Below are 25,856 nucleotides of genomic sequence, written 5' to 3' on the forward strand. Positions count from 1 at the left end.
ATTGTGTTTGTGGAGGAGGCCGGCCTGAGAACTTTCTCTGCGCCCCGAGTCGCGCCGCGGAGCCGCTAATGAGCTGAACTTCTGTCGCCGCCTGCGCTGCTGGTGCGGCTCAGAAAAACAACGACAAACTACCGACAAACAAACGCGCCGGGCTCGGCCGGTCCGTGCGCGGGTCCCCGGGACGCTCGGGTTGTGTCGGCCGGTTACCTGGTTTAGTTTGAAGTGAAGGAATTAATAAAGATGACTTGTTTGAATCGAGCGGAGTTGGGGCTGTTTCTGTGCGAAGTGCCGTTAAAACTTCCTTCACCTGCTCGGCGGAGCCGCTTTCTGGGTCGGTGTGGTCGGCGGGGATCCAGCTGCGGCGACCCGGGATTAGTAACCTTGAGTCGCGACAGCTGGCCAGTCTAGACCGCTGGACCGGCCGGCCTTGAACTTGAGCGCGTCTGCGGCGGTTGAAACCCGGCTCTTTAAACCCGCAGAGCCGGGGTGTTGTTTGGACCGGCCCGGGTCCACGTCAGGGCATTGACCAGGTCGTGTGGGACAGCGGTTTAAAGCGGGGTGTGTGTGTGTGTTGGGGGGGTTTCTCTGATCTGTCTTGCCGACCCCCCGGGGGGAGATTTTCTCATTCCTGTTTATTCTGTAATAATTGACTCCCCAGCACAGAGCCAGGATCGCTACACAATCGCGCTGCGCTGGAAATGTCTCCATTAACCTGTTTGTGTTCATTTGACTCTTATTTTTCTTCAGTGGCGTCAGCAGATGTTTGAATTTATATCTACATTCCCATCATTATTTTGTGCAGAAGTTTGTTGACTTTACTCTGTGCTCACTGTTACCGCGGAGAAGAGGTGTGTGTGTGTGTGTGTGTGTTCTCAAAATGGAGATGGGGCCGTGTATCGATGCAGGTACTGGATGTTTACCCTTTGTCGTGGGGGCGGGGGGTCGCAGTGCCCCGGACGGCGGGGGAGTGAGTGTGTGTTTGATCTCAGGGGACAGTTCGATGCGTTCTAAGTAGTCTAGACGTTCTGTTCAGTTTGGTTCGAAGTTCCACAGCGCCGTCAGGTCGGTGTATGGAAATGGTCGCGGCGGCGGTGTGTGTCCTGCCGTTTCCGCCATAGTGTATTACCAGCCAGCGCGGCGGACGGGCAGAGGGGTGAGGGACTGAACTTGGACGAGTTTGAACCCCCCGCCCCCCAACCCCCCCAGCTACAAAGAAACGTCTTCAGACTCTGGTCCCGCAGCAGTGGCGGATTCCCCGACACATTGACACTGCTCTCAGATGTGTGGTGGCTCAGGACTGTGCCGTGGGGTTGTACTGGAGAGAGGACCTGCCCAGTGGCGGTAACTGGGAGCTCTGGGCCGGGGATTGCAGGCTCCCGAGTGGAAATCGGAGGGAACAGTCTCTCCGTGCTGGCGCTGCTTTGGTAGGGCTCAGTCAATGCCGCCGAGCCGAGGGTTGTGATGAAGTATTTATCCGTCTAGACTTGCACGGTTCAAGCATGCTTTCAGACCCTGGGTGATCTTCTGGCAGCGACTGCTGGTATTTGACGTCTGTGGGACCCCCATGAGAGACGCGGCAGCTGTCTCGGGTTGGAGATGAAATGGCCAGGTGTCTGCTAATCTACTTGACAAGGAGAAGGGAAAGAGGGCATTAGCATTATTGATGGTTGTGGCTGTTATTGCTGCTGCTGTAGAGTCAGTTTATTGATTGATTGGTATTGGTGTTCCTAATGTTATCTTTTTTTTAGGTTGAAATTTATAAATATGAAATGGCAAGGTTACAGGATTCTGCTTTTGCCTTTGGTGGTTAAACTGTGTGTAGCATTCAGTCAGTGTCCTGTACCAGCCCATAGTTGAGGTAAAATCATTTATTTTAAATTAAATCTGACAAAAATACTGCCTTTGGAAATACCCTTCTTACAGCTTTAAAAAGAGGATGTCACACACACACCCACCAAAACAAAAACTCTCCTCTCCTTCTGCAGTTGTGAGCTGGTTTATTAAAATGCCCCTTTCTACACTGTGAATCTGTTTCACACTTTATTGAATTGCGCGGCTGCCTGCTGGATTCCACAGAGCCGAACCGCACAAAGGCCAGCTTTAAAAATCCCAAACTCTTCCGAGGGAAAGATTGCACGTCGACTGTTGTTCGATCTTATCGTCTGCCTGCTAAGATAGCAAGTTCACATTGCTCAGAGCCAGCGAACCATCTCCTTCTGCCCTTTTCGAAATTAAAAATATATATGCGGACTTGTTTATGCAGGATTTGGTTTTTAATGCCCCTGTCTGAATGGTGTCCTCTGTACTTGTGGGTATTGTTGTCAGTTAATGACTCATTATCTGTATGTTAATCTTCTACCTAAGGTATCTCACAGCGCAGTCATTACTTAACGATAATGCCTGCTTTCTGGGCTCTCGCTGCTTAAATGCATCCCTCGATTGTGTTTTTTTTTCTCAGGATTTGCAAGAGAGTGGGTATTAAAGGCAGAGATGCCTGGATTACAGGCACTGTTTACCTTTGGGCTTTTAGAAAGGAGTCCTTGGCTTAAATAGACAGTGGTCGATGGCCTTGCTTAGGCAGGAACCGACTTCCTCTTTTAGGGTTTCAGTGTCTGCAATCACTTATTTATTTACTTTAAAGCGTGATCCATAGTTTTTGTTTTTTCTCTTTTTAAAGGTCTGTCATGCATAAAAAAATAAAATAAAAGCGATGCAGCTCTCTGTCCTCTCTCTCTCTGATGCTGAGACAATTTGCTCTATTCCCAGATCTGCTTTTATGCTTCGACTGCCATGCACGGCCTCAGCATAAAATATGCATTCACATAAGGTTGTGATAAGAGCCCAGTAATAATTGCAAGACCTATCAGATGCTATTCGTTAAGAGTGAGTTTCAGTCAGAGGGAGCTTCTGATACTGTCTGGAGGATATAATCCAACCAACACTGTGCACATTCTGGAGACGGGCTCTGTATTATTGATGAACACTTATTTACTTTACACAGAAATAGTCTGTTATACGAGAAAATTTGCACGCTATTGGAAAGTTTTTTCAATTCTTAATGTGTGCGCGCCAGCTTGCAGGCAGTTATTGTGGGGGGATTTCATTCTGCCCCCCCATTTGAGTTGGAGTTTATTTACATATGTTTGCATTCTAGAATGAATATTTACACTTTTTTTTTCAATTAAAAGAAAGATTGATCCCAGCTGTACTGGATGCAGTAATAAACACAAAAACACTGTTTTCATAAATGAATAGTCTTTGTAACTTTTTTTTTTTTTTTTTGGTGGGGGGAGAACCCTAGCTTTTGAAGTTCTAACTCTAAACACAAATAAATGAGTTCTTGCATTCGATTGCATTTCTGTCTTGAGTCTTTGGAGCTCAGAACGAGTGAGAAAAGAAGCCGGAATATTTGTTACCAAAGTTTAATAAGTTGCGCTTCATTAAATCTTTTAGTTATTATTTATGGTTGACATTAAAGCAAAGCAGGGCTTCTGTCCTTATTGGAACCACATCTCCATTCCCTTTGAGAGAGAGGTGACAGCCTTAGTCCAGAGCCAATCTTCACAGCAGCCCTAATCACCCCGGGCTGCAGTGTTTGGTGGTGTTTGTGTACAACAGCTTAAGAAGAATTCACCCGCAGTTATGAAGTCCAGTTGGGTCAGGGCCCCGAGGCGGGCTGCTGTATTGGCCCCCCGTGTGTCAGGAAGGCCCCAGGGTGCCCATTCACTGCAGGGTTTCTGTTCTGGGGGTGTGGCATCGCTGTGGGCAGACATGATTTTCTGTCTCCTGTGTATACATTTAAAAAAAAAAAAAAAAGGACCACCTATATAGCGTTTCCTCACGTGTGACCCTGCGGCGCGTGAGTCCAGGTGAAAGGCATCCGTTACCCCTCGTCCAGTTAGCCTCTGTTTTATTTAGTCCCGTTCCTGACAAATGGGGCGGCTGGCTGTGGCAGGGGCCCTCGAGAACCCAGGCAGCCTTTGAACTCCGGCCTGGCGGGTCAGGAGCCAGAGACGGTGCGTACACATAGCCGCCCGAGTGGATAGTCCCTCAGATGTGGTGACTTTCGTTCTTTTTTCTCTTCCCCCCTTCATCTTAGACATCCAATCCACGGGAGCGTGTGTCTCTGCGGTCTCATATTCTTTGAAGGAGCTGTGACTAAAAGGGGGTCTTGTAGGGGCTTCAAGACAAGCTTTCTCTGTGTTACAGACACGGGGCTTCACAGCGCGCAACTTTCAAAGGGGTGTTATGGGTTTTCTTTTGTAGTTGAAAGGCGTTTGCTCGCCTACTTAGTCCCTTCTCATAATTGTGATTTGAGAGTTCGTTACACGAGACTTAAATGGCTCCTTTACTCATGACTTGCACATCACATTCCTTGATGCAGACCCACAGCGGTGGTGTCTGGTGTCGGATTCCAAAATAATATAGATCTTCTGTTAATTGTATGTGTATATATTATTAAAAAAGTCTTGACAATAGAACGGGGAACTTGATGAATCATTGACAGGTGGTGTAGACTTCTCAGATTTTTCCATTCTGAGGTTGCTCATTTGGAATGACGCTGTTGTGTGTGTGTGTGTGTGTGTGTGTGTGCATTCTCCCAGATGTATAAAAAGTATTACTTTTTGTGTTGGGGTGGGGTTGGAGAGAGCAGATGCTGCTGTAGAGATGCTATATCTTGCTGTGAAAGAAAATGCAATTTTAAATAACTAGGAAAAGCCAGTACTGATACTAGTTTGTTTTATGCTTTGATGAGAATAATAGGAAATGTACTTCATTTTAAGTAGCTATTTAAGTTCACTAAAAGAACGGCAGCCTGCTGGTGGGGCTCTGTGGGGCCGGGGTCTGGAGTGGCACTGTGTTCACTCACTGTGTGTGCACTGGCCTGGCACAGGCAGCCCAGGATCATGGGACAGTGTCTCGGTGAAGTTGGGGGCTGGCCGAAGCAGCATGCGGTGTTTATAGGCTCCATTAACAGCGCAGGGTTCTTGCACTAGTCGCTTCAGTGGGATCTACTGAAGGTTGTCTTTCTAGTGTTTTCTGTTAGGTGTGGTGATGTTGTGGGTTATTCAGGCTTGCTTAAAGTTCAGTGTAATTATGGCTTGAACATTATTGGAAGTTGCAGTGAGCCGTCAGTAACGCAGGGGTTCCTGAAAGGGAATGACTCAGATTTTAGAGCTTTTTAATTAGGATTTATATATTTTTAGAGCAGTCTGTTGCTTTGCCAAATGCGTCAGTTTTCACCTGGATATAGATTATACTGCCCACCTCCCCCTGTGCGGGGGCTGAAGAGTCACTGGAGGTCTTGTTTTCCTGCCGCTGTCGGCCATCATTCGGTTCTTGGATCTCACCGCGCTCGGTTGCAGACAACAGATTTTAGTCAATGTGTTTTTTTTAACTTCTTTGTTTATGAAATGACCCCAGAATTTGCATACACAGGTTTTCAGGAACACAAAGCAAATGCCAGAGAATTTACCTAACGCTATTGTACCAAGCTCTTTGTTGTTCTAACTGGAGGAAGAGCACGCCACTGTCACACATTGTAAAGGATGTTTGTCATGAGTAAACGGTTTTCCATGGGAAAATTGACCTTTACATGTGTTCTGGCAAGGCTGCGTATTTGCATCATCCAGTAAAGATGCTTCTAAATCAACAGTCCCGTGACTCTGGCAGCAGTGCACTGCTGAAGGTGCATGTGCACTTTATATCAGTCTAGTTTCCCTCGATGAAGGAAGTGTTCGGTGATTCATAGCTGTCTGTGATCCATAGTGGCTGGTAGATCCGTGGAACAGCTTCTGTGGGGAGACTGTATACAATTTATAGTTGTAATATTCTTACAGTATCAAATTTTAAAATGTCTTAAACCACACTGACAGTCAGTATCGTTTAATTTTATTGCAAGTCATCGCCATTAGCCCATCAAGACTCTCAAATTGAAATCGATACTTAATGTATAGTCTGCCATCTATTCGTAGTGAGTTATAACACACAAGTTCTATAAATATATATTTTTTTTCTGCTGTGGTTTTCTGGTCTGGTCAGGAATCGGGAACGTATTGGCTGTTTCTCCCCTATAGGTGCCATAGTCTTCTCTCTGAACCCACAACCGTGTCAGTCCAGTTAAAACGGGAAATTTGCGCACTAGTTTTGGCTTATGTCAATAAAGGGCCAGGAGACAGATTCCTAACGCATTGTAGACAAGTCTTTCACTGCAAGATTTCCAAAAGTTCTGAGCTGTGGGCCCCTCTTTCTGTCTCTCTCACACACACACACACACACACACACACACACACACACACACACACACACTTGTGCACACTGACACAGACGCACACTGTTGCACGCACACACTCACTGTGCACGTATTAACCGAGTCAAACCTACTGCGCTTCAAACCAGAGCAGGCAAGAAAAAAACATTTGCATGCTACCAGCCAGCTTCCAAAATATATTTGTGTTCTCAGCAGATCTATCTCAAGGGATTGAGTGTCTGAGACAGAAAACTGGAAGTATTTATAGTTTTGTGATGGCACTTGTAACCTCTTGTTTTGCTTCATATTTCTTCTGTCTGCGCAGGCTGCGCGGCTCGGCTCTGCTCCGTTTGTCAGAACAGTGCGGAAAGTGCTGAATGATCACAGCTGTGTCCTTTTGTGTCTCCGCACAGTCTATATTTAAAAAGCAAGAAAACAAAACTCAACAGTCTCCCCGTGCTGGCGTAGCGCTGACAACTTACTTTATTTTCAGTTTCTCCCTGTATTCTCTTTTTGAAAACAGCCTAATGTTAGACATGAAATATGTGTTTTGTATGTATGATTTCACAAAGTTGCAGACTGAAGACGTCATGTTTATTAAGGGAGTATTTTAACCCCTGTCTGGGGTGTGAAGTCGTAGTGAACCGTGCGTATCAGCCGTTGTCCCCCGTGTTTACTGGGCCTCTTGACAAATCACCAGGTGGTCAGGGGAAGCCTGTCATAATAGTGAGCGATTTCATTCATTATGGTTTTCTGCTGCCCAAATGGACACACAAGAGGACATAATTGTGCTCCTGAGCAGCTGTGGCCTGAGTAAGAAATTAACTAACTAACGAACGCGCCACCTTCAGCAGGAAATCTCTCCACACGGTTATCAGGATTATACTTGATCTGCACACAATATTGTTCTGGTGTTTTTAAATGTGTTAGGAGTTTGGCTTTGTCCTGCTGTGTGTGTGTGTGTGTGTGTGTGTGTGTGTGTGTGCTGTGCATGACTGCATATATGCGAGAGGTCTAGACGGCAAAAGGCCATGGCAGTGTGCACGATCTGGAGAGAGTGGGGGTGGTGGTGGGGGGGGGGGTCAGGCCAGGAGCTGGTTCACTCCCCTCTCCTTTTCATTACCTTACCAAACACTGTTATGTCCTCCCTCCCTCCCTCCCTCCCCCTGCGTCTGAATGCTGGGATTCACGTGGGCCCCTCTCCCTCGCAGTTTTATAGAAGCCCTGACGCCAAACGCATAATTAGCCTGGAATGCGTTATCCATCGCAGGGAGGGAGCGGGGGTGGGGGGGTACAGTGAGCAGGCCCCTCCCTCGGGCATACTCTCGACAGGCCGATGCACCCGGCCTGCGGATTCCCCTGCCCAGGCCGAGGCCTCGTCTGCCTCGCGTCCACTCGCTGAAATCCTGTGGCACTTTTTATTTTTTCTGGTCAGTCTAAAATTGTCCAGTGCGGAGAGTCGAGTAATTTCAGAGTATGAGAGCACGATAGTAATCATAACAACCTTTTAAAACTTACTGCAGAGGAGAAACATGGAAAGAGTGTTTTTCAGGTGAAGGCCTGTGGCTGTAGTGCCTGGTTCTGTTGGTTTTTAATGATTGATTATGAATGAATAAGGATGTATGAAAACTTTTTTGTAGTGCAGCGTTAGGGATGAGATGTGCATCGTGAATCGAAGTGGAGTGAAGTCCCTCTGTTCCCTCCGCCGCCTCCTGCGCTCCTTCAGTGTTTATTGTTCTGGCACGCAGAGGTCAGCCCTCTTTATCAGCGGGTTCGTCACTGGTGAGAAGCAGGGCTCCCTGGGGCGTCTGTCGTGGTCACGGGCCGCTCAGCTCCCGTGCCCGCTACACAGAGGGGAGTTGTTGGACTGGGTGGGCCCCTGTGCCGCGAAAAAGGGGATCCTTATTTCTGCACCGCTAGTGCGCTGCCTGGCCGCTGCACTTCCCCCTTCCTCTGGGAGGGCAGACCTCCCCGGTCCCAGCGCCCAGAGTCCCAGACAGGCCGGCTCTCGCTGATTACTGGGGCTCACAGGCTGCGGCCGCACGGTCACTTAACACTGGGGTTTTGATTTCTGCTCCTCTCCGGGGGGGCGTTTAACGTGCCATAAACATCACTCGAGGAAAGGGGATACATGTCTAGAAGTGTAACTTTGTGTGTGCACACTGATTCATCGTGCCCAGTGCTTGCATGGCTTTGAGTTTCCCGGTGGAGTTTTTGTGTGGCCCTGAAGTGTGTGGTTCCCCTTCTGGATGCTAAACGGTACGGCAGTGTCACAAAGTCTGGTGCAGCTGTGCTGCTGATCACGTGCTTTGATTGCCTTTGCTCAGAAACACGTCAGTACTTGAAATAAAACAAGATCATTTATTTTTAGACCTTAAGAAGGGTGCGTGTTTTTGTTCTGTGACCGTGTTGACCGTGTGTGTGTGTTCTCGATGTGGTTGCTGGTCTGCTGAAGCAGGTCCGTGGGACGGTTCGTGGCTCAACTGGCTGAAGTGAGAGACGGTAACAGTCCTGTTTTCAATCAGTTGAGATCCAGGCACCGTATCGAACAATGTTTCATGGCTCCTAATTGTTACGTGTTTTTAAAGTTTCCTGCAGATAATTTGATAGAAAAATAAAACCCCATTTTATACACTGAATCCATACAATCTCCAAATTCAGATATATTATGCTATATTATCCTTAGCTACTAATCTTATCTTCTAATAACCATGGGTCCAGTCTTACCTTGTGGTCCCGGTCGAGGGTTCTTGGTCAAAGGTTGCCTCATCCAGTTGTGTTGTGGTCAGCATGAGAGAGAGCAGGGCTCACCGCTGTGCCGCCGTGGTGCTCTGGATAGGATGCAAGTCGTGTTTGTAATTGTGTTTGTAATATTCATGTTTTGTCTGCAGGAGGTGAGCCTCTTTTAATGAACAGAAAAGCGAGCAAAAGAGACAGTGGAGGGGCAGAGAGTTACACAAACCCAAACCCAAACCCAAAACAATAACAGAAATAATATATATATATAAAAAAACTGGTGTAAATAAGTTATTTGACATTTTAAATATGATTCTGTGTGAATGTCGGATTGGGACCCCAGCCTGTGAAAGATGACCCCTCGCTCAACAGTGGAGCGTCTGCCCCAGTGCTGCAACATGTGGAAGCGTTTAGGAGCGATAGAGCCCCCCGCCCCCCCACTGTGAGATCTGCAGAGGTACGACTGCTGAATGTCACTAACGACAGGCTACTTTGGGCATCGGCAGCCTCCCTGTAACTAGACAGTGCTGGAACAAAAAACGCACAAACCTGCACATACACACGTATGACATGGAACAAACTGGCAGCTGTTGACTTCCTGTGCTTGTCTTGAAAAGTCCTATCAAGAATCGAATTCCAGGCAATCTTCAGTTATTTATCTTTTGCGAGACGTACGTTCCAGAGCAGTTTACCACGTGGGATAAGATAGATAAGACTGGTTTTGTGTGATCTGTGTGTGTGGGAGATTTGTGTGTTTTCATTACAACTGATTTGAGAATCACTGCAGCAATCGGCCCGGCCCGGCCCGGCTCTTGCCCGTCCTCTGATCAGCCCATCCTCCAAGTGCTGAACACTTCAATTCAAAATGATATCCCCGCCGCTTGGAAAAGGTTCATATTTACACACTAGATTTGAATTCCTCTCAACATCTGTCTTTTTCAATTAGGATCAGGCATTGTGGAATAAATTGTCATCAACAACAGCTTACAGTTTTTTACTTTTAATTTTTTAATTTTTTTTAATAAGACTGTTTTAACTCCAAACCTTCATCATAATTTTGACAAGCAGGAAGAAAGGATTTTTATTCTTGAACTTAATTTTCTGTTATCCCACCGCGCTGGATTCACTGAAGACTAATGGTGTTGAAGAATTTCCATGTACAGCCCAGTACGCATTTTTTTATATGGTAATATCGGGCAAATTAAACCATCTTCAATTTAAGTGACAGGATGTCGTCCACAGCTGTAGTTTTAAAAATAAAAAATTGGTGTTGGAGCATCACGTGACTTCCAAGATCAAAGCTGGCAGGGAAAGTGGTAACTTCTAATTGCTCAGACACGTAATGAGCTGTAGCTTGCGGATTCTCAGATCTTTTCATCCTGTTCGATACTGGGTGTCTTCAAAGATCCTGCATTCAGGAAGGGGTCAGCGTGGAGGGCCCGGCGCTGAAGCGTGGCTCGGTCGGTGCGTGTCGGTGCGTGTGCCAGAGCAGAAGGCTTCACACGGTGTTCTCCTGCGGGCTTTTCCTGTTCTGTGTTTTCCCTTTCTTTTATAGTTGACGTGTTCTTCAGGGCTCTGTTTGTACTTGGTTTTGGCATTTTAATGACCTGTTTCAGACAAAGTAGCTTCACTGGAGATGTCTGGGACACATGGGGCACTAGCGCCCCATCCCTCTGCCTCGCTGCACCTCGGTCCGCCCGGCTTGGTCTGCTGCTTTGCTGGACCGGGCAGATTGGTCCGTGGTATTAAAGCAGTAGCGAGGACTGCATTTCATGGGGCAGCTTGTATGCTGTGTGCTCTCCTTCTTAAGGCCGTGTCTTTGACGATCCCGGGGTGACTTTATAAATCCTAGTCAATTATGAAAGTAATTTGTGTCGGCTAAGTTCCGCTATCTGGACAGTCTGCTGCGTGCGGATCAACCATGACCTGGCGACACTGCTCTGGGCCCGTCGCATCGCAGCCCGTTTATAATTGAGTGTGGCCAGTAGGGAGAGAGGGAAAGACGGCAATAATTAGACGGGAGTTTTGGGGTTAGAGTGTGAAGTGACTGGAAACCTCATCCCTGTTTTAATATAACAATTCCTTAATTACTCTATAAAGCAGAGGCCTTCCGGTTGTGTTCTGCCCTGTGCCCCGCTTCCCACACAACGCTAGGCTATGAGCTCGGCGGCTCCATCTTATTCACGATCTCGGCCGAGGATGTTTCATTTTAGGTTTCGCTATCGCCGCGCTCTAGTTTTTGCATTAATGATGAATCGAGTTTGTGTTGAATTACACAAGATGTCAGCCGTAATGAGTTCAGCCAATCTCTCCCCTCCGCTGCCGTCTGGGAGATGTAAATGCCACGTTAGGAGTCTTCTCCACACACGGGAGCAGGACTAGTCTGGGGTGCTCCGACCTGTCTGTGCGGTCTCCCTGTTACTCACAGATGCTTTTTACAGTCTAGATTGAACAGCATGTCCAGATGCCCCCCCCTTCCCCTCAGTGGCATTTCAGTGAGGCGGGGGAATCTGGAGTCTCTGGTAAAGTATTTTACTCGACAGTAAATTTCATGCAAAGCTGCGCGGCTGCCAGACGCTGTGGATGGAGCCGGCGATTGTTTCTCTAAGCTGCCCCTATGCAAACAGCGCAGCTCTGCTGGGTTTAAACATCCATGGGGAACCTGCCGATCTAATCATTTAATGAACCCGAAGGCAAATCGGGCCCTGGGACGCAGAGACCCGGGCTTCGTGGATGCGCACGGACAGAGGAGGCCCGACTTGGTCGGCCAGCAGGACGTGGTTACCACACTCCTGTTCCACTGTGTCCTCTTCTCTGCAGACACGCATAAAGGGCGATTCAAAACGGGGATGGTTTGGTTTAAATCGCCGGCTCAGCTTCCTCAATGTGACTGTGGCCAAGCCAAGCCCCCCGCGCGTTCCCATTGGCTGCTCCGCTGAGCTGGTGGCCCACCTCTTGCCCTGCAGGAACGCTGACCCATCTTCGAGCCGCGCACATCTATTAGTTATGCAGATCTATTGGCTGTGCACATCTATTAGTTATGCATATGACTTGCCCTAAATTCGGGCAGCCCCCTGGTGTTTTGCTTCACCTTCTTGTCTGTTCAGTTTTCCCATCGTTGAGCGCACAGCCTGCCGGGCCTTCTGTGTGATCGAGGTGCCGTGTGATGGGGAAACAAAGGAAGTGTCTTCCAGGCTGCCTCATAAATCACACCTTTCAGATTCTGAAAAGGTTTTCATTGTAGTTCTTCAATGGAAATAAATGGGTATTTTTCCTTCCTTCTGCCCCTCCTCTGCTCTCCTCTCCTCTGTGATATACATTAAAGAAACCGGAGCTGAAGCGAACCCACGGCTCTGGAAGAATGCTGCCATCTTCTTAAATAAAAAAAATGAAAAAAGTAGCGAGAGGAACAACTGAATAATACATTTCCATAAAAACCGTGAAAACCTGACTCGAGCCATCAATCGTCGCCGCAGAGGAAACCAAATCCAGTTCACCAGCTTTACTATTTATTTTTGATTTCCCAATATATATATTTACACGTGTGCCATCATTTTAAAGTCAGGCAACAAGAATCCAAAGAGTAATTTTGGTGTAGAATTTCCCATGTGTGGTTTACTGCACTAAAGAGACTGATTACACAAAAGGAAATGCGCCTTTTTGTGTGAGTGTGTGAGTCAGTCAGTGTTGTGTTAGACTACAGTGTTGTCACTGATGCATCGCATCGTTTCATACCGATTAACCCCGTCCCCAATCTGCGTAGCGGCGGACACCACACTGTGCCACGCTCCCTTCCGGCTCCCCGCGCGGCTGAAACAAACACGAGGAAGCGCAGCTCGCGGCGCGTCAATTGCCGGCGCTGAGGTGATCGGGGCTGCGTCGAGCCCGCGCGCGTCATGGCTTCACCGCGTCTAGACCGAGTTCTCCTATTCGCCGCTGTGGCTAAGCTACCTGCAGGCGCACAGAGCCGGAGCCGGAGCACACAGGCCTATTGTTTCTGCTTCACCGAGAGTCCAGACCCTGAAATTCAGTCTTTTGAAAGAAACTTTGACTCTGCGTGCCGGCTTCCAGTTACAGCACCGGCATGGAAACTGTAGAGCTGCCGCGTCGTGGGCAGAGCAGCCCATTGTTGTTCACTCCCATGCCCTCTGTTTTTCCTTTCAAGTGGTTTGGAAAACAGTGTAGCTGCCCTGATTTATTTAACACAAGACTTTCAAGAACTGTCACAACTCAAGTGCAAAGGGGAGCGACTTACGCCTTAATTAGGTCAAGAAATATTTTTTACTGGAAAACACAACCGGTTTGCTTTAAAAACAAAACAAAAACGATGCTCACGTAACTTGGAAGTGGAAGGAATCTTAAACTGTGCATGTTGTTTTTGTGAGGGGAACAGTGGTGACGTATGTAACCTGCAGTCAAGGTGCCGGAGTGGAGCGCCTAAAAAATAAAAATGACAATAAATAGATTTGTCTCGGCTGGCGCAGACCCCCCAGCCTCCTCTCTGTATTTCTGCACTGCATTCCTGTGTCTTTGTTGGGGGGCCGGGTGTGCGAGGTGGGCGGGAGCTGGGATGGTGGGATTCCAGTCAGTGTGAACAGGGGCTGCCGACACTCAGAGCTGCTGCTGATAGTGGCGTGAAGGGAGGAGGGATGGGGGGGCAGTGCTGTCATCTCCTCATACAGGCAGTCATGTGACCCACCGGCTGGCAGTACCTGCCTCCCCCACGCCGGCCAAGGGAGACCCCAAGGCACCACCGCCCTTCAGCTGCCTCTGACCCTGGCGTTGATGCTTGCCCTGGTTCTGCACATGCTGCCCGGCTGTGAGCTTTTTATAGCTGTGCCAGCGCCAGTGGTGGTCGTTCGCCAGCCCCTGACAGCAGGACCCTGTCTGTAGCGTGTGCAAGGAGGGCTCTGATCTTCCTCCCAAGACTTAGCCTGAGGAATTGTCTGGGAGAGGCGGCAGTTAGATGATCAGGATTTATTTTTCCTTTTGAAATTGAATAAGTAAATAATTGCAGCCTGGATCCAATACACTAGCTGTTAATTCACTCCAGGACTGCTTAGATGGATACAGTTCATTAACTGGTTAACTGCAGGTTGTGTGTGTGAGAGATCACAGGGAGGCGCTTGAGCCGAATTGAGCTGATAAAGGCCATTGTGCCCAGGCAAGGCCCTCCAGCCGCACTGGGACGCCGCCCGCCTTTCCTCTGTCTTGCACGGCTCGTTTCTAGAGTAGCTCCTCTGAGAAGCTGCTGATAAGGAATAACCTGTCTGTTCTGACAGTGTGAATTGATTATCACTATATTGCAAGGTCATTTATTCCAAGGATTTCTGTTGGGTTACTTTACTGTAACAAAATTATACCAAGAGCTGGAAGTATGGGGGGGTGGGGATAATAAAATAAAAAATCTGAAAGAATGACGCACATTATTCAGTGTTAATATCATGTCTGGAAATCTAGTGTTTTTTAAATATCTGAATTTCAGTGAGGTGTGGAGCTAATCCACTGCAGTTACAGGCCTGTGTTCTTCGTCTTGGCCACCTCCTTCCCCCGCGCCACGGCGTGTTCGGGGTTAACGAGAGCGCTCCTCCAGGTGATCGGCCCTCGCTTGTTCTGCTCGTTTGTGCTGTCGTTTTCTCAGAAAAGCCTGAAACAAATGCAAATCATTCTCGGAAAGGAAACGGCGGCAAACCAGGAGTTGCACATTAACGTCTCCACGCACCACGCTCTGGCACCCCCCGCACTCCAGCTAGAAGCGGTGGGGTCGGCGCTGGTGCCGGGAGGGACTCGGCAGCTCAATCTCTCTGTGGTTAGACGTGAAAACAAGTTATTCGGTTTTCCTGGTTGACACAAAGGAGGAAGGGGCAGATTAGGGTGCTATACAAATAAAAATTGATTGATTGATTGATTGATTGATTAGGAAGGAGTCGGTGGGGGAAAAATCCTTGTTCAGGAAAAGCAAGCGGAGCGGAAACAAACCGCAGGAGTTTCAGAGCTGCGGTTTATTCTGCTTTTTACACGCAATCTGTATTGTATTAATCCTAGAATTGTGGCATAGCTCAGTTTACACTTCTGATAGAAGTGGGAATTGGAGTGCGGAGTCCAGTTCTGACTATATTAATCTTCACTTAGACGCGTTGTACAGCAGTTGTGGCACTGTGGTGGAGGGTCTCTGTAAGGTTCCTTCATTTATCAGGACCTCTGAATCGGTTCTCACCGGCAGTGACTTTGTGTTTCGTCGTGAAATGGGAGAACGCCGGCTTCTCCTCCCAAGCAGCGTTACCCAACAAGTTGGAGCATGGCAAATTATTGAGAGGATTAAGTAATCGGGAGGTGGCCAGTCTGAGATGCGCCGCAGTCCCGACGCGCTGAGAGTCACCACGGGGTCGTGTGCATGAGAGAGTCTGTGTTCTGGCCCTTGATCGGAAGAACAGGTGCTCTGTTAAGCTGCCGCAATCTCTCCTGTTAATTAATGTGAAGGAAGAGGAATTTAAATTAATTCCAGCGGAAAATTTAAGCTTGATAATTAGAATTAAAAGAATAAAGAAAGCAAAAATCCCTCTCTTATATCCTCTGATTGTGTTCCTTCGACACAGGGTGGCGTTTGATTGGTGGCAGCACCCAGCCCCACTCATCTGGGCTCGATCTCCATCTGAGTGCTGAGCACAGAGGTGCTTTTCACCCGCTCAGATGGTCATCGAGCCCAGCTGCACCAGTCCTGTCCCCGCTGTCCCTCTCCGTGTCCCTGTCAAGCACTCGGCTAGCCTCACTCTCACTGCCGCACTCCTGCAGGCAGGCCCTCGAGCGAAGGGGGGATTAGCGCAGATCCGCCGTCAGTGGTATAATTCAAGTATCTGACGTGGAGGTACACTTTGGCTGAACTTTAGCTTTGCCTGAAATAGTTATTATTAGTGACCTGAAAACCTCCAGGAGTCCTGGAAATGAAATCCAGATGTAGTTAGCGACTGGAAAATGATATTATGCATCGGAATACAGTGTGGTGCAGAGGGGGTGCTGTCTGTGTGGGGGTGGGCAGGCTTGTTTTCCTGCATCCCTGGCGATCGCACTTCAGTCCTGCAGCCTGAGATGGGGCCCTGCTACCAGCCCACCCTGTCCTGCGATTTGGATGGGTTTTACAGCCAGTTGTAAATACAACCCGATTTTTTTTTTTTTTCCTGTGCGTTTAATTGAGGTTAAAAGGCAGGAAAACAACATTTTTATTCATAATACAAATGGTATTCCAAGTTCATCACAACTGGCTTCACACCTGTTTTTTCATTCTTGCCTCTAATAAGGAAACGAAGCTGTAAACATCCACGTGGGCCTCGATCTCTGCTGGTGTTGCTGCAGGCAGAGAAGTTGGCCTCAGAGTTTTTTATTTTTTTTATTTCTCACAAATAACAGAAACCAGAAAAGCGCAACCTGGTGAGGAGGGAGAAAACTGAGCAGAGCAGCGAGGATGGCTTATTAATGCATCTGTGTTATTTCCAGAGTGCGTTTTAGGGCTGTTCTAAAGTTGCCCTCTACTAATTGACACTAATTGGTACTGGCCTGTCTCTGGCAGGGTCCTGTCTCGAGTGGTTAGATATCCCTTCAGTTTACAGTGAGATGCGTTTTGACGCGAGGCCTTCAGTGAGGCGGTGTGTGACTCTGGCTGCTCACTCTCAGCTCTGAGAACGAGACGCGGGTGGCCGCCGTTTGTCCTCCTCCCGCCTGCTGGCCTCGCTGCTCTGCACCCAGGCCTCCTTGCCTCCTGCCTCCTGCCTCCTGCCTCCTGCTTTTGTCTGTGCCCTTAGTGAGGTGTGGCTCCTGTTTGAGAGTCTTTTGATTTTTATATGCGGGTGCTGATGGCCGCGCGGTGGCTGGTGGCTCTCCTGCTCCCAGTGCTCGCCCGTCTCGCGACTGCTTCTCCATGCTGGGCTTGAAGACGGCCTTTCCCCCCCCCCTTCACAAGAGCCCTTTGTTGTGCTTTGTTTTGTTCCAGTGCCGGAGCACAACGGGCCCCCTGGGGCCAGCGTTGTGCGAGTAAAACGGGCAATTATTTTGTGAAGCTGCGGCTCTGCAGGTTCACCTCCAGGCCGGCGGTGCTGAGGGATGGGGACTGGGTGCGCTGGCCCGTGTAATGCTAGTGTGCTCCGGTATACCCTGGTGTCCTCATTAGCCTCTGCTGTAGCCGACCTGTATCGCTGCTCCAGGAAGCCCGGTGTGCCACCACACTCGGCCGCTCTGTCAGCCACGTCACAGAGGCCCGATTGTTCGTGCCGCGGACACCGCCACTCTGCGCCCGGCCTATCTGGTGTGCCGCCAGTGGCTCCCGGCTGATGATGGCATCTCGGACGCCCCTCTCCAAACACACTGGCCCCCTTCTCCTTACAGGGAACGGAATAAATAAATATGAAGACCTGCATCAAAAATAAAAATGAACACATGAACCCTGTAGACTTGACCTTGAGCTCCGCGCCCTCCCGGTGGTCGCTCTCCCGCCCCGGTGCTGCTGGGAGTGGAGCTGGGCTTCTGGTGGCGCTGATCCGGCTTCAGCTTTGGTAGATCTGTGAGAAGGGCCTGCTTTGTGCTGTCTGTAAATATTAAGAAACCAAAATTACATATAATGAAACACTAATTATTGTAACTATTATTATTATTATTATTATTATTGTTTAAGATTGGAGTTAATCCTACATTTTGAAGTGCGTTCTGTCTTGTACAAGAACCAGCCCTCAGACAGCGGCTCATTTAAAAATAAAATCTCACTTTAAATGGTCCTTAGAGATTCAGTAATAGCCCCCCCCCCGCTGCTTTCATATCCAGAGAGCACTTGGTCCTGCGATGGTACAACCCTTCCCAGCTCTGACACGCTGAACTCATTTCCAATGGCCCATTGCTCAAATACAGCAAGGCTTGTTCCAGCCTTTAGTGGGTTCAGCTGAATCATTATTATGAAGTGGGGAGGAACAATAACACAAACGCAGCACTTTCTTCCACATCCCGACACCTGAGCCAAACCCCCCCCCACAAGCCTCTGTGCTGCTGCGGTCTGGCTGGGGCTGCTCACCTCCTTACGAGCCAGATCATACTGTGTGCTATTAAGTGTACTGTATTCTTGTGGTTGTCATACTCATCTTCTCTGTGAATTTATATTTAAATCATGTATATACATTTTTTTCAAGAATGGGATAAGTTTGCATTTCTTATTTTACGACTCCTACGATATTAGGGAACACAATCTAAAAACCCAACCCTGCTAAACACCACTAATAAACTAATATTGCTGCACACCTTTCATAGAAGTGTGTGTGTGTGTGTGTGTGTATATATATAAAGCAGACTTTTGCTTAAGTGTATTTAGTACAAACACAATAAACCTTTCCGGAAGAGAATTACATTCACTTCAGGGACCTTTTGTTTTCATGGGTGTATCTTCCACTACAGTGATACAAAATAAACCCTGAACAATCAAATATCATCACCCTGCAACGGCCAAAAGTTCAGAATAAACCCCACCCATCCACGTCACGAGCTGTCACTCCCAGAGCCGGTTTAAATGCCATACAGAGGAATGATGAAGCCCAAAAGGAGGACAGCGTGTGTTGCATAGCTGTTGAAGTTTAATAGCAATCGAGAGTGTTGTGGTGCCGACGGCCGAAGCCCCATCTGTGCGACTGCCAGCATCCTCCCCCTCTGTCGCAGGCGTGTGACCTCCCGCATCCTCTTGTCCAGCCCTGTCCCGCAGCGAGAGAGAGGCCGGGCCGGTGCGAGAGTGTGGGCAGGAAAGGGTTTGTGTATTCCGATGGTGTCTGCTTCCTGTTTGCGGCCCTCCCTGGGGGGCCCTCTGTCACAGACCTGGAGACCAGTACCACCCCCCATCACCATAGAAACAATAACTGCTTCCCAAAGAAGTCAATATAACAAAATGGCGTACTATTGCACATGGTGGTTAAGGCCATCCTGTCTGTAATCCATGGCAGTCCTCGGGGGTGGTGCTCTGTGTGTGAGAGCAGAGACGTCCACTGTTGATTGATACTTATTTAAGCAAGTAACGTGCATATGTTATAAAAGTGTTTAAACTTGGAAACTCACATGGGTAAGTCCCGTGTCAAATTACGCTTTAAATCAGGACAGTGTGTGTATGTCGCTGACGTGTGCATTGTGTTTTATTGTGCAAACCGACATGTCAGATGTTGTGAAGCCTGGATGTGTGCAATCCGCTAAAGTTTTTTCATTTTTTTTGGAGTTGCACTGATTAGCATTAAAATATTACCCCTCCACCACTCGAGTCTTGCAGGCAGTGTCTTTAATTGGGGGGGGGCAGTGATGGATTTTCCCAGCCAGCTCTGTGGGGCTCCAGGTGATGATGTCACAGGGACAGTCCACTGTGGGCTGCTTGGTGGCACTAGGCTGTTTCTGCAGAGCCACGTTCCTCTTCCTGTCTGCCTCGACAGCTGGGAGGCACTGGCATGAATAAATGACGAGCGGAGAACAAAGCGGCCATCTCGGCTCACGGGCTGAGCGGCTGCTCGTTGCCGCTGCCTCGGTTTTGTTTTGTTTTTCGGCAACCCTGTCGTCACACCCAGCCAGTCCATTAAACCCCAGAGCGGCCCACTGATTTATGGCTTGGCTGTGCATCCCTGTTCCCGAGCGGCTCTCTAACCCACAGATCCGTCTGCGTTTACTCAGACGTTGTGACAGGCAGCACAGGAATGTGTTTGACCACTCCAGAAGTTCACCTGTAGGTGTGGAGTTCAGCGCCGGCCCGGAGAGCGCGGTTATTGCTCTGCGTTTACCCGACGCCGCGCCATTTAATGTAAAACTGGTTATGAAGCATTTCCTTAATGCAATTGTGCGCAATGTTGTCTGTTTTTCTTGGCTTCGGGCGGTTGTTCGTGGTTGCTTCACAAGTCTTTTTGAGTCTCGCTCTACAGTTTATCAAAGGATTATTTTTGTCTCTCGTTTATGTATATTTTCAAGGTAAAAAATACCTTTTTTTTTTTAAACAAATGACTAATTTGACCTTAAATATGGACTCAATCTAATCAAGCTGCCTTTAGCATCCCTGTGTTGTTTTAAAAAGAAGAGTAAAATCAGATTGCTCTGTAATGAATGTGTTTTTTTATTTGACTTGCCCCTTGATGGTTTCTGTCATAAATCAGTAAAGTGGTCAGTTTGCGTTAAGACGAAGGCTGAGTGAGCAGCTCTGTGGAGAAACACACAACAAAGAGTTGCTTTTATTTATTTTAAAGATGTAGGCCCATATATCTATAAAGAATGGCAGTCTCACTGTAAAGAACAGCATAGGAGCTGAGGACGCGTGATTTGGAGGGGCTCTCGTTTACTTATTGTTTTTGATGCGTTGTACAGAGACGATGGTGTGTTTAGTGTTGTGTGTGGGGAGCTGGGGACGGCGGGAGGGGGTGGACACGGCACGGCATGGCACATTGGGATGGGAGGGTCCGCAGCCCCGCTCGGGGAGCCCCGGGAATGATGAATGCTGTCAAGACGGAGCTGGAAACCACAAGCCAGACGAGCTTATTCTCCTCTGGTCTGACACCATGTTTCCCATGTTCCAACCAGTTTTCACTGGAGCCTGGCCAACACCCAGGGAAAGCCCCCCCCCCCCGCTACTCTGAGCGCTGGGCTCTGGCAGAGCCGCGCCGCCGTGATGAAGAGGGACGGCTGCTGAAATTGCAAACCCGCATTTAGGAATAAATGAGAAAAACGTGCAGGACCACCCCCCCGAGCCACAGCTGTCGACAGGCTCGCTGGAGAGCTCCCTGCTCTCGGCACAGTCCAGGGATCCCCTACTGCCGCTGCCTTTATTTAACATTAATGGATTTATAAATATACAGATTAAAATCTGGGATTTGCAGTTGTATTCCCCCGTTTTTCCTCCATTGTATACCGTTCTCCCTGTTGCCGTTTGTCGCTCGGCACTGGACAGAGGAGGCTGCAGATACGGGTCCCCAGGAGCCAGCACTGTGGGTCAGCGCAGTGGTTCGAGCCCTGGCTGCAGGACTCCCATCCTTTCCTCTGATAGCACTGCCAGGCCCAGGGCACAAGGCCGGGCACAAGGGTCTCACTGGTCAGCTAAGGCTGAAGTCCGGACCACCCAGCTCTGGCTGTGCTCTGCGCTGCCTTGGCACTCCCCCCATGTACACAGAGCTGCTTTAGGTGCCATTCAGGATGGATATCCCCTCTTGTTGTTGGGTAGCGCTGGGCACCACAGGCTGCCGAGATCTCATGTTGATCACGAGCGCCGTGGGCTCGCACGGTCAGGGTCACGGCCAGTGAGCGCCTATATGCACGGTGTGTGTATGCTGGACGGGGGGGTGCAGTGAGTGGTGTGAAATGTTTATGCGGTTTCAAGATGAGCATCTGCCTGCTGATCAGTCCTAATGCCGACGGGCTTTATGGATGGTGATTGCACACGTTTACTCTCTCTCTCCTGGTGTAGATGAGTCGCAGTCAGTGCATTATTATTGAGCTGTTGTTATTATTGTTGAGCTCTTGGACTGTGTTGTGGCTTATCTTGTCCCAGCCAGGTTATGGGAAATCGCTTCTCGTGTTCCGTGTGCGATGATTTCTCAGTGGCTCAGACAGTGACGTATGACTGTGGAGCTGCACTTGCTTCAACGTTTACTTGCCTCAGGAGAAAGTGTGCGGCTGTCTCTTTTGTAAACTTTGTCTCTTCTGATTTCTCCAGTGTTTGTGAAGCGATGCCCGAGAGAGAGAGAGAGAGAGAGAGAGAGAGCGAGCGAGCGCACTAGTTCCTTTTGAAATGCATTAAATTTGAATATACAAGTAACACAAATTAACAGGGGGTTTTAAAATGGCTTTACTGGCATTCTTTTCATAATAAATACTTAAAGCCTTGCTAGCTCCATCATGAGTCCCCAGCACATTTCATGCATTATTAAGTTAATGAGATCCGAGGTGTTCCTCCGCTGAGCAATGAGAGGCGAGACTCGGCAAAGGTCTTTCGGTTCCTGGCCAAATAAGAACCTCTGACAGTAGACTTCTTAATTTATTTTATCATCTTTTTCATTGTGTCACTACTGCATTCATTTTCAGACTTTTTTTGCTTTGGTTTAACGCAACAGTTTCCATATCCCCCTCCTGCTCCGTAGTGTTGTTGCCATGCTGTGTGTTATGTGGCTCCTTTGTTGCCCCTCCACAACCTGTGCTCCGCAAATCGCAGATCTAACGCACAGGAGTCGAGTCCCACAGGCGCGTGAGGACGGGGCGACGCGCAAGGCCATTCCGTGTTCCGACACGTGACGCGTTTTACTTCAGATTGTGCAGTATTTTCTAAAACGTGAGGAAAAGGACTATAAATAGCAGCACCCCAGCAGTCCTGAGTCAGGAAGCGGTTCGGGGGTTTTCAATCCTTTGCTCACCTCGGGAATGTTTTTGCTGAGGGGGGATTTTTCCGCCCTGTTCTGTGAGTTTAAGCGGTCATTCGGTTCAGGGTTAAGTATTGTGATGAGCAGACAGCTGCTGTATAGAGCGTTACAGACTGCTGACCAGCAGCCCTGCTCTTGGTGACAGACAGTCTGGTCAGAGAGGGCTGGTGGGCCCGGTCTGTCCCAGTCTGGCTCAGTCTGGCTCGTCTCCAGGCCAGGAGTGCTGTAGCCTGGCGTCGCTGTTCTGCTCCTCGTAGAGAGCAGTCTCAGGACGTGGTTTTCTTTGGCTGATGTGAGAAGTGCGTTATTGGGGCTATGTTGTGTTTCCTGGATGTTGGAGGTGCAGTGGCCTTGCTGTGGGAGCCCTGAGTGCGGGGGCCACTTCCACCTTCCTCCCCTCCTTAGCTATCGAACCCTGACACGGTGGAACCAAAGCCTTTCTTAGGAGCTCCAGGTGAATTATAAAAGCCTAGCGGCCCACTCAGCCCTGGGGGCGCAGGCACAGCACCGCAGCGGATCGAGCTGCTGTTTCTGAAGTCCGTGCCAGCGCTGGATCTGCTCCGCCACATACAACGCGCATCTGCCGTGTGCCTCCCGTGTTCACTACACCGCCTTTGTGGCCTAAAACATTGAATCCACTCTCCTCCCCAATGCAGGGGCAGAGAGTCCTGATCTCCCTGCCTTGATGTGACTTCCATCTTCGACCACCGCTCCTGCCAGCCAGTCATTGTAAATGTGGGCTGGACAGAATATCTACCCACTGTGTCTGTGTGTGTGTATCAGCAGGCCAGGCTTCGAATGAGCGCCGCGCTAAGAGTCTTGAGCCCGTCAGGATGGAAATAATCTCATTAATATGTAATAAACCTGGTCGGGCATTTGTTTATACTCGCCATTAATCACATTCGGACACAGTTTTGTAACCGTTTGTCAGCGGTACCTGGAGGATGCGTGTCGGTACAGCTCGGGCCACAAACGGGTCTGGCGTGACGCCAAAGCAGAAGGAAAAACCCTCCATGGATTTCCAGTCGGTTTCTAATTTGTGTTTTCCTCATGTGCGAGGGCAGCCAGGAGAGGTTTCTGGACGGGGCGACAAGCCGGGCCTGCGCTGTAATCAGGGTCCCGCGTGGCCCACTAATCAAAGCGGGACTTTATCTCTCCCCACTCTCATCCTGTTAGTCTTTGATTCCGCTTTATAAATCGCGGAGCGGGGGGCGCCCGGCGATGGCAGAAATGAGAGAGCCGGGTTTTCAGATAAGCCACGAGGCCGTTTGCTCAGCGCCTGACAGAGCCCGCCTGGGCCTCCCCTCATAGCTCCAGTGTGCCTCGGGTGTGCGTTGGAGTGGGCTCCTTCCCCCTCTCTCCCTCTCTCTCCCTTTTATCTGATGGTACTCATCTCGGGGCTAATCCATCTCCACTGCAGAGCGCTCTTCTCTGGCGAGGAGGCGGCACGGGCCTTCAGATAAGGGCTCATCTCAGCCAGTCAGCCAGAATAACTCTTTACCTCTGGTGGGTAGAGGGGAAGGTTTTGCTGCATTAATCTGAACGGGCACATCGGCACGATAATTAGGCAGCTGAAACCGTCCGTCATTTAAAGTGTGCAGCGAGATTCAGAAATGGCTGCTGAGGGAAGCTGTTTCTGAAAACCCTGCTAATGCATTGCCCTTTTATCGGTGTCTGTTTATTATTATTGTTATGATCATTATTATTGATGTGTATTTCACCGGTGCAGGTCTTATCTGGCGTAGCCTCACCAACACATGCTCTGTTGTGCGGCCCTGCCTCTGCTTTTGACCCACCGCTTCCACTCGCCTCCATTTTATATCCTTACATCTGTCTGTAATTAATCTCTGGAGTACTTGCTAGTTCTGTGATCTTAGCTTTTTTTTTGTGTGTGTGTGTGTGTAATTTATTTATTTAGTTATTTCTCCACTGTTCTTGTTCTGTGTGGAGCCTCCATCCCCGCCTTTGAACCCCTGTCGAGATGAATGAATTAGTGCTCATGGAGTGGTATTGAAACCGAGTTTAGTGTGTTTCCGTTCTGTGGCTCAACATGCAGAAGGCTCAACATGCTCAGTGCGTGTGCCTCCGTGTTCAGTGCATGTGCCTCCTTTTTAAGCCACTCATCTGCTCTTCATCTGAACTTGGCTTTCCAGCATCTTCCACCATCTCAACCTGTAAAGAAGCTGTAACTATCTGTAGCCTTTGTGTTTTCCTCTCCTGTGATTTTAATTCAGAAGTGGAAGGGCCTCGACTCTCGAGTGACTGACACGCCTTTTTCACTGCAGGACACACTCCGCTCTAGGTCCGAATTTCCCATCTCACTGACTCCCAGTTGGTTCCCTAAGCTGAGTGCCTGTAATTAATGAAAGACCTCGTAAACGACAATGTCGCTGTTTGGTGAGACAAATCATGTGTATGCGATGGCAGTGGTCTGAAGGACTGCGCGCTACAACCCATTTCTAATCACCCCGAGAAAGGGTGAAATTAAACATAACTAGGATTAAAGAACGACTGGTGAGTTTTTTTGTTTTTTTCCACCGTCTTATTTTAACCACAGACAAACTGTCTGAGTATGGTAAGATAATAAACAGGAACCTATGAAAGATAAGCAGAAAGTCCCACGACTTAATGATGATGCCATCTTCAGTGTCTGCAGTGGGAAGCGACTGACTGAAAGTGTCACCCCTCGGTGTCGCCCGGCGGCCCTGCCCATGTCACCAACGGGTGCCTGTCCTGTTGACACGCACAGGACGTGGCTTTTTTGCAGTTTGTTGTTCTCCGCTGTAGAACAGTCAGGTACAGTTGTTGAGATGGTGCCTCTTGTCTTGAATTGTTTGCGATGCAAAACAAACCAAACAAAGGCCTCTCAGGAAATGTGCGTAGTTGTGGAAAAGGAAACCTGCCGCTGACCGCAGACCGCAGCGCAGTCATCTCACGCCTCCCTCTGCAGGATGCACCGTCTCCAGAAGAGCGCTGCGCTCGCCGGGCTTTAAAGTCGGATCAGTGTGCGTGTGTGGGTGTCTTCTTGGTTTCACTATCGACACGCCAGATCTTCAGGATCTCAGTTTTGCAAGCGGCTTCCTCTGCCTACACGTCTGTGCACTGTACCGCACTCTTACAGTACACGTGTGAGAAAGCGGGGGAGAGGTACGCCAGCGCCGCTGGGGCGCAGGGGCGCAGCCGGGATTACGGCACAATCGAGGTCACGCGACGTCTACGTCTCTGACGCCGACAATCGGCTGCCTGTTGTCTTAGAAAGGGCCCTCTGTTTGCTGGCGGGGCGCGGGGACGTTAATATTCAATCAGGGCTGCGAGCGCTCAGTGTTCAGAATAAACATTACCCTCGTGTCGAGATGCAAATGTGCAGTAGGATTAGCAGTGGCTGTAAATCAGATAGCCCTGTAATATTCCTGGAAATAATGGCTTACTTGTTCGCGTGTGCACCTCGCTCTCAATCCTGGCTTCCGTGAGGC

General features: G+C 49.0%; 1 protein-coding gene across 3 annotated transcripts in view; it reads left to right on the forward strand.

The window, feature by feature from the left end:
* Nucleotides 1-25,856, forward strand: part of cux1a (cut-like homeobox 1a) — a 116,165-nt gene that overhangs the window by 728 nt on the left and 89,581 nt on the right. The gene's annotated exons all lie outside the window — the stretch shown is intronic.

This window comes from Amia ocellicauda, chromosome 22 (genome assembly GCF_036373705.1).
Source record: "Amia ocellicauda isolate fAmiCal2 chromosome 22, fAmiCal2.hap1, whole genome shotgun sequence".
Classification (NCBI taxonomy): domain Eukaryota; kingdom Metazoa; phylum Chordata; class Actinopteri; order Amiiformes; family Amiidae; genus Amia; species Amia ocellicauda.